We start from the raw sequence: 9,698 nt of genomic DNA, 5'->3' as shown, positions 1-9,698 counted from the left end.
CCCGAAGAGTTTTTTGCAATACAATATTCAAAAATCCTTTGTTTTTTAATTGCTAATCAATCGTGCGCGACACTATTTTCCACCGACGACAGTATGGTGCAAATGAAAGGAATAAATTCGTTATTTCGTAAACTGGCGACTTTAAGGAAAAATACCGAAACAAGTCGATTTTTATTTATAAGTTACGATATTGTGGCATATATGGTATACTAGTGACGTCATCCGTCTGGGCGTGATGACGTAATCGATGATTTTTTTAAATGAGAATAGGGGTCGTGTGCTAGCTCATTTGAAAGTTTCTTCAATTCTCTATTCAGTAGTATAAACATTTATATAGGATGTCCCAAAAGTAGCGGAACGGTCGAATATTTCGCGAACTAAACATCAGATCAAAAAACTGAAAAATACGTTTTCAATCATATTCAAAAATCTATCCAATGACACCAAACACCATTCCCATTACACCCCCTGGAGGTGGGGTGGGAGGTAACATTAAAATCTCAAAAGGAAACCCTCAGTTTTTCTTGAAAATTTGGATTCTTTACGTAAAAGTAGGCAACTTTTATTCATGACATTTTTTCGAACTGTGGATAGATGGCGCTATAATTAGGAAAACGATTTATCCTGATACCATAGGTAAATTATATAAACGGTCTAATATCTCATGAAATACACTTCCAAATGAAAAACCAAAAAACAGGTTTTTAATCTTTTTCGAAAACCTATCGAATACGTCTTATATCTCCTTTTTACGATGTTGAATACGATCTTAAAACGAAGGTATGTCCAGAACATTGGAAGCATTCGAGATATTCATATATCGGAAAATACTTACATCTCGTATTAGGCTATTGATTACATTCAAAACAAGATAGCTAAAAGGAACTGCAACGTTAACGGGGTTTTATTATTTCATATAGTCAATGGACATCTATATATGAAAAAACCGCGGAGTGCTACCATTTAAAGGGGTGCGTTTTTGAGAAATGGGTGAATTAGTCCCTGGGCACAGGTTACATTAGGGTGAGTTCTATGCACTTTTGGTACAAACATATCTACATAAAAAGTGTTCCTGATTAAATTTCCTATCTAAATATCACTTTTTAAAGTCAATAGCACTTTTTTTTTACAAAAATATATTCAAAAGAAAAAGCACAAAGAAACCCAAAAGAAAGAAATTTTGTTTTTTGTCCCATAAGTTTTGTCCGCGAGTATATATGTATAGATATTGCTTTACAGAAAAAAAACCTACATATTTCTTCTTTAAAATGTTGTTTAGTAGAGGTAATTAGGATTTATAGTTTTCGAAATATGATTTTTCAAAATTCGCCACTCACAGCAATTTTGGTCAATTTTCCTTGGTTTTTCGCAAATATTGTTCTGTAACTTTTTTTCTACGTAACTTTAGGTATATGCAATGCTACAAGTAATAGGAATAGAAATCAATTATTATCTTTAAAATGGTCTACTGTATAACGTTATACGACTTTTTTTAAAGAGATTATGGTTTTTCAAGGTTTTATACCTTTAACGATTTTTTATAATATAATATAAAAATAAAATAATATTATTATATAACATATTATATATTATATAATATTATAGTATATTATATCTTATTATAATAGTTAATATAAAAAAATAATATTTTTTACATTTTTTACGATTATTTTTGGAATTTATCATTATAACTTTTTTTTCTTGTACATGAATATACTATATATTGCTCAATAAAGAGGGCTTACTTTCTGTTCTTTAAAATGGTGTATCATCTCTATTTAAATATGTAATGGACACCGAGTGATTCTTTGATATTTTTTTACCTGTATTAATTAAAATTATTTTTTTTTTACAAAAATTACACATAAACGTTAGTCTTAGCCCAGCCGCACACCAAAGAAACTCTCCGAAAACAAAAATGTGTCATGAGCATGAATCACACTCGTTTCATTGGTAGGCGGACTTTGAGATTTGTTTAGCAGTGTTTTAGGTTCATGAAAGATGTTTTTCGTTTCATGTTTCATGTTTTTCGTTTCATGTTTCTTTGGTGTGCGGCTGGGCTTAGAAAACATCACCTTAGATAAAATTATTGAAACGTTGACATTTAAAAAATTTTCAAAATCAAAGGCCATCTCTTCGTTAGCATTATTTTCAATATCTTCCTCTGACACCTCAGTTAGCTTAGAGTTCCCACAATTAGTACCCATGTACATGCACCCTTTGCAGAATATTGAACAACTAATTCCTATCTTCCTACAACCTCAGTGTTTTGTACATCCTTTGGTGCATTTACATGCTATTTTTTCAAGCAAAGCTTGTAGTGCAGGAGCTTTGACAGTAAATATTGGAATTAATCCATATTTTGAAATTTGCCCGGCCGAGTTAAGTGGATCCAAAGTATTACCTATAAAAAATAAGATTCAATCATAACACACAATCACATAAAAAAGTTATAATGAGGAATTTAAAAAATAATCCTAAAATCAAAAATCGTTGCAAGTACTTATTACATTTTGAAAAAACATATCTTATTCAAAAATAATCCTAGAATTTTTTATAATACACCATTTTAAAGTAAACAGAAAAAGCTATCTTTTTTATTATATAATATATATGTACCTAAATGTAGAAAAAAAAGTTATAATGGGAAATTTAAAAAATAATCGTAAAAAATATAAAAACTCGTTAAAAGTATAAAGTGTTGAAAAAGATAACCTCTTTAAAGGAAGTCGTACAACATTATACTGTAGAACATTTTAAAGATAATTGATTTCTATTCCTCCTACATGTACCATTGCCTATGCCTAAAGTTACGTAGAAAAAAGTTACAAAACAATATTTGCGAAATAACAAGGAAAATTGCCCAAAATTGCTGTGAGTGACGAAATTTAAAAAATCACCTTTCGGAAACTGTAAATCCTAAAGACCTCTACCAAACATCATTTTAAATACAAAATATGTATGTTTTTTTTTGTGAAGCAATGTCTATACCTATATCCCCGTGGACAAAAGTTATGGGACAAAAAACAAATTTTTTTTCTTTTGGGTTTCTTTGTACTTTTTCTTTTGAATATATTTTTGTAAAAAAAAGTATCTTTGACTTTAAAAAGTTATATTTAGATAGGAAATTTAACCAGGAACCATTTTTATGTTTATGTAGACGTGTTTGAACCAAAAGTGCATAGAACTCATCCTAATGTAACCGTGCCCAGGGACTAATTCACCCATTTCTCAAAAACGCACCCCTTTAAATGGTAGCACTCCACGGTTTTTTCATATATAGAGATTCATTGACCATATGAAATAATAAAACCCCGTTAACGTTGTAGTTCCTTTCTATAGTACATAATCAATAGCCTATATACTGACGACTCCTAAATGAGGAAGTCCTCAGAAGAATGAAGAATAACAAAGACCACCATCAAATCTCGAAAGCTACAATATTTCGGACACATTATGAGAAATGAATCCAGATATGTCTTGCCATCTTGAACCGTTTATATATCGATATATTTTTTCAAAAGTATCGATAATCTTGGTATCGATATATTCTCTCAAAAGTATCAATAATTTTATTGTCGATATATTTTCTCAAAAGTATCGATATCCATAATTATCTACCGATTCTAACGAGTATCGCAAACTAAAGTAAAATGTAAATGGGGGATAGCTGTATGAGCTTTCGTAACGTTCGGTTGTGTGACAGTTCAGTGTGGAAGTGATAATTCAAAAAAAACGCAGGCGACAAAAACAAAATAGGAACTACATAATAGAGGTAACTAACAAATTTCCTATCTGTTGAATTCCTAAATTTCCTGTACTTTCTTTGAATAAAATAAATTATACATTATCTAGTTAGGTAAAAAAGAGACAGCTTTGCATTACACGGTTAATTATGGGGGATACTACCGGGGGGGCTAACCCCCCCGGTGATGAGGAGATGTTAGATAATATAGAAAACACTGAAAATAATAGTAGTTTAAAGAATACACCATTACTTGATAGCAATGCTAATTCAATCACTAATAATAACAATGAAATAAAAAAAGGAAAAAAACATTTCTATTATCAGTACACTGATACCGGTCCCTTTGAGGTATTTATGGAGTCAAAAGGCGATAACGTCGGTAATTATAGTTTTTTGAAATTAGCAAAATACATAAATGACAAAAAAATCGAGAATGTACTTAAACTTAGCAAAAAAGGAAAAAACCGAATTAGCGTTGCTTTCAAGAAATGGGAGGATGCTAATAAATTTGTTTTAAATGACGTGGTCAGAAATGATGGATATGAATTGTTTATTCCGGCAAATAACGTAACATGTAGGGGAGTCGTTAATAATGTAGATACTAGTATATCGGATGCAGATCTAATCAAATTTTCGGGATTGGCTTCGGCCAACATTAAAGTACTAGAAATAAGACGATTTAAACGGAAGTCTAAATATGACACGGAGAAATATATTGATACAGAAACGGTCGCATTTACCTTTTCGGGAAAAGTAATCCCGAAGGAAGTGAATATATATGGGATCCCTTTTAGGGTAAAACCATACATGATACCAGTGGTTCAATGTTATCGGTGTTTTCTTTTTGGACACACAAAAAATCTTTGTAGAGGGGGAGAAAAATGCAAAAACTGCGCGGAAAAAATACATGAAGGGGATTGTTCGATGAAATGTTTACATTGTAATAGCAGCTTTCATATAAGTACCTATGAGGAGTGTCCAGAGTATGTGAGACAGCGGAATATTAAGGCTGTCATGTCTCTGGACAATCTTTCATACTACGAGGCATGCGAGAGATTTCCTTATGTTTCTACTAGAAAATCGCAAGAGAATAATATATTCAGAATGAGCCAGGAGGAATTCCCAACATTACATAAAACTCAAATAAATAATTTAGAGACAATTCCCATCAATATGCGATGGATAGAAAATGTAAAGAGTAACCCTGAACACCTGTTTAGTAGAAAAATGGAGAATAACTCAAACAAAAATAAAAGAAAGGCTAATGAAACAAATAAGACATACAATAAAGAAGTACACAATCAATATTTATTATCTCCAAATGGGAGAAGCGAAGAGAGAGCTCGTGCAGTAAACAATGAGACTCCTGGATGTTCCCGTACAGAGCAACTAGAGAGGGACACAGAAAAAACACTGAATGCGATATTAAAAAAACTAGATTGGAAACATAAGGAACATATAATCAATTACTTGAACCAGCTATTTATACATGAAAGCTCATCGAACCAAAAGTTGCTAGATTTAGATGGATATCAAGAATCCACTTATTATCCAATGGAACATAAAAAGTTTAAGCAGTAACTATAACAGTCTGAAATATTTCATAAGCGAACATAGACCCAAATTAATTCTATTAAATGAAACTTGGCTAAAAAATAATCATCACTTCTATCTAAGAGGATATGAAATACATAGGTTGGATCGAGGGGATGGTTATGGTGGCCTAGCTACTGTGGTTCATAATAGTCTGGATCACAAAATAGTATATAGGTATAATAATAATGTTAGTAAAATTCAAATTTTAGCAATAAAAATAATAGATTGGGACATTACAGTTATTAACATTTATATCCATCCTAGGGCAAAAATAAATTTAAATAGTTGGGTTGGACGCATAAATAAAATCAGGGGAAATAAAATTTTAATGGGGGATATGAATGCACATAATGCACTTTGGGGAAGTCAAGTGTCTGTTAATGTTAATGGAAGAATAATTGCTGAATCCTTAGAGGATTTGGATCTAGTTTGCTGCAATGATGGGAGACCCACGCGGATTACCCTACCTGGACAGAATGCCTCAGCGGTAGACCTAACACTAATTTCCTCGGAAATTGCAAATATATGCCAATGGGATGTGTTAGAGGATTCTGGAGGCAGTGATCATTTTCCAACTTCTTGCAAAATCGCAATTGTAAATGAAAATATAGTAACACAAAAAAGTCATAAAAGAAATACAAAGAATGTCAATTGGGAGAATTATGCTTCAAAAATGGAAGACTTGATGAAGAATGGGTGTGAAGACTATAATTCATTTACACAAATTATGGAAATGGTGAGTGATGAGGAAATACCTCTCTTGAAAACAGAAAAATCTATAAGAAAAAAGAAAAGCCCTCCCTGGTGGGATAAGGAATGCTCTAATTTAATAAAAACAAGAAAAGAAAAAATTAAAAAATATAAGGAAGAAGCAAGCAATGAAAATTATATTGAAATCAAAAAAATATTTGCATACAGTAAAAAAATATTTAAAACAAAAAAAAGAAATAGCTTCAAAAGCTTTTGCAATGGATTGACAAGGGACACTCCTCTATCTGAAATATGGCGAACAGTTAAGCTATTCTCCACATATCAAAATGCTGTAATCCCTGCTAAACTTCCCAACAAAAACATAGCTCAGAACATATTAAATAATTTGGCAATTGACATAACAGATCCTGAGTTCATGGTTACCCTAACTAACGAGGATGTGGAGGACATTTCAAGGCAAGAAATAATAAGTGTCATAAATAAAAAGGATAAGGCTACTGGCTTAGATCTTGTAACATATAGCATGATAAACAGACTTCCCCTGGTGGCGCTAGATACATTGTCAAAAATATTTAATCAAATAGTTAAAAGAAACACAGGTTTTCCACAAGAATGGAAAAACACCCTTGTCATTCCCTTTTTAAAACCCAATAGAGACCCTTTATGTGAGGATAATTATAGAAACATAGCTCTAGAGTCATGTGTAGGCAAAATTTTGCAAAATATAATTAAATTAAGAATAGAACAAATAACGGAAAAAAAATCGATACTAAGCCCTAAGCAGTTAGGTTTCAGAAGAAACAAAGGGTGCAACGATAACTTAGCTTTAACAATTAATTATATTAGAACTGGATTTAGTAAAAATTTAAATACAATTGGAATTTTTTTGGATATCAGTAGGGCATATGATACAGTCAATATATATTTGCTATATAAATACTTATTAAAGTATGACATCCCAATAACTTATGCAAACTTGATCTTGCAATTTTTGCTCAACAGAAATATCTACGTTAAAGACAAATCAAATAATATATTAGGCCCAATGCAAGCATCCACTGGATTGCCTCAAGGGTCTCCACTCAGTCCAATATTATTTAATCTCTATACTAGATCCCTACATGATTTAATAAACCATGAGATGGAGTGTTTTCAATATGCAGATGATTTTGTAATTCTGGTGCAAGGATCTGATATATACAAGCTAATTAATTCCTTAAATACCCATATAATAAATTTACAGGAGTGGTTTGAGAAACACAACTTTAAAATTTCAGCACACAAATCAAAAGCAATAATATTTAGAAAAAGAAGTCAGGCTTATAACTTCCCACATTTGATATATCAAAATATGGAAATTCCATGGAAAAATGAAATAAAGTATCTGGGATTTCATTTACAGTGCAATTTGAATATGACAATTCAAATTAACGACATGATAACTAAAGCAAACAAAGGAATAAATGTCATGAGAGCAATTTGTGGTACAAAATGGGGAGCTGACCCGAACATTCTTTTGAGTTTATACAAAGGAATAGTTAGATCTCATTTAGATTACGCAGCCAATCTTTTAAACCCCTGCAGTAAAAGTTTGATGATGAGGTTGGAACAAGTACAGAATGTTGCCTTGAGAATCGTAACGGGTTGTCTACGTTCTACACCCATCTTAATATTGCAAGCAGAATGTTCAGTAACAACGTTACAAGTTAGAAGGGAGATACTAGCACATAAATATATACTCAAACAAATGCCGGAAAAAAACAATATCATAGTAAAGAGTCTAAATAAGCTAAACGAAGCAATAAATGCAAACAATAGATTCTGGAGGAACAAGGTCATACCTGATTACTCACTAGCATATACAAATATACTCAAAAAAACAAAAAACATAATTAGATATAAAATCAATCCTATATATGAGGTAGAAAGAAAAACTCTTCTATACCCCATTACAATTAAAAGTCTAGAATTTGAAAAATATGAAATTGAATCGAACGAAAGGTTCATAGCTAAATATGGTGGAATATATAATAATCATACCCACGTATATACAGATGGATCAATAGACCCACAAACAAATCAATCGGGATTTGGAATTTACATCCCAAGCATCAATTATAAATATTCGTCACGACTCCATAACTACACACAAATCTGCACAACTGAAATAATAGCGGTATACAAAGCCATGTCGGTATGTATTGAAAAGGAAATCATGAAAGCAGTGATCTTTGTAGATTCAAAAAGTGCCTTATCCAAAATATCTAGTCACAAATGGGACCAAATGGATTATGTAACTATAATGACCAAAAAACTACTGGTAGATGCAAATAATATGGGATTTTCAATAGGATTAGAATGGGTACCGGGACATCAGGGGATTAAAGGCAACGAGGTGGCAGATAGCTTGGCCAATATTGGGAGAGAATTAAGAGTACCATATGATGTAAAAAACATCAGCACAGATATCTTTTGTGTTACAAAAAAGAACATCTTGACTCAATTTTACAATAACTGGTATTCCCAAATTAAAGGTAAATATCCGGACTATTATGGACTGCAGGATAGTTTCCCTATAAAACCTTGGTATAACAAATGTGGATATTTGGGTAGGAACAATATTACTAACCTTAATCGTTTACGAAGTGGACATTGCAAAACTCCTTGTTATCTCCACAAAATAGGCAAAACGGAAACACCGATATGCGAATGCGGTACTATGGGAACATTGGTACACATCATCTTTGAGTGCCCCATAAATAAACATAAAGATATGGATTTGTATCTAGAACTAATAAAAGCTGGAACAGACAGTCCAATATCTTTACAGAGCATTTTATATAAACCCTCGAATAAAGTTATTAAGATAATCAATAAATTTATCAAATTTTTTCAAGTAGATCTATAGAATTTTGAAAAAATAATAATAATAACAATAACAATAAATAAATACTTCAGAAAATACAGGGAATCTCCTAAAATGTCAAAAATTATATTTGTATCCTTAAAATCCTTAATCCTAACCGAAGGTAGCCAGCCCTAAACCTATGTGAAAATGTTTGGAAGCTACCCCCAAACGAGAAAAGTCTTAAGTTAACCTTAAATGTTGTAACACTTTTCCCCCTCTAGCTACAGAAAAACAAGAAGAAGGACAAGGACCACATAGGACCAAAAAAAAAAAAATAGATCTGAAGTTGACAGGACACCTGGTTGTGCATTGCCTTGAGCAAGACGCGCATAACCAATAACATGTACTGGGTAAATGATTAAAAAAAAATCGAAACCCAAAAAAAAGGAAGAAGAAGAAGAGAAATGTAAATGTGACATTGTAACCTAATTGGTATTGTCTATTGATTAACCCTTAAAAGACTATGGTTGCCATATGGCAACCATTGTGTAAGCAGTGATCTAAATAATTTTTTCAGTAGGTTTCTCTATTAAAAAGCAGATGGCGCATGCTGTTCTGAATAGTAAAATAAGTATATTTTAAGGTAGTACTGAAAGTTCAGTCCATAGAAGAGTGTGGTTCAGTCTCAAGTTAGTGTTTGTTTGATTAACATCGTTGTGTATATACTCGATTTTTGTTGGTGCAAGAAAATGGACATCAGATTTGTGTAAGTAACTTTTTAATACCTAATATAAA

At 31.8% G+C, this 9,698-nt stretch overlaps 1 long non-coding RNA gene across 1 annotated transcript; it reads left to right on the top strand.

Annotated features, from left to right (window-relative positions):
- Positions 1-3,671: 3,671 nt before the first annotated feature.
- LOC126889579 (uncharacterized) lies at positions 3,672-9,303 on the top strand. Its single transcript, XR_007700084.1, has 2 exons — positions 3,672-3,775; positions 9,185-9,303. It is a non-coding gene; the product is annotated as an uncharacterized LOC126889579 (long non-coding RNA).
- The last annotated feature ends 395 nt before the right edge of the window (positions 9,304-9,698 follow it).

Source organism: Diabrotica virgifera, chromosome 8 (genome assembly GCF_917563875.1).
Source record: "Diabrotica virgifera virgifera chromosome 8, PGI_DIABVI_V3a".
Lineage (NCBI taxonomy): Eukaryota > Metazoa > Arthropoda > Insecta > Coleoptera > Chrysomelidae > Diabrotica > Diabrotica virgifera.
This window is presented reverse-complemented; position numbering and strand designations above follow the sequence as displayed.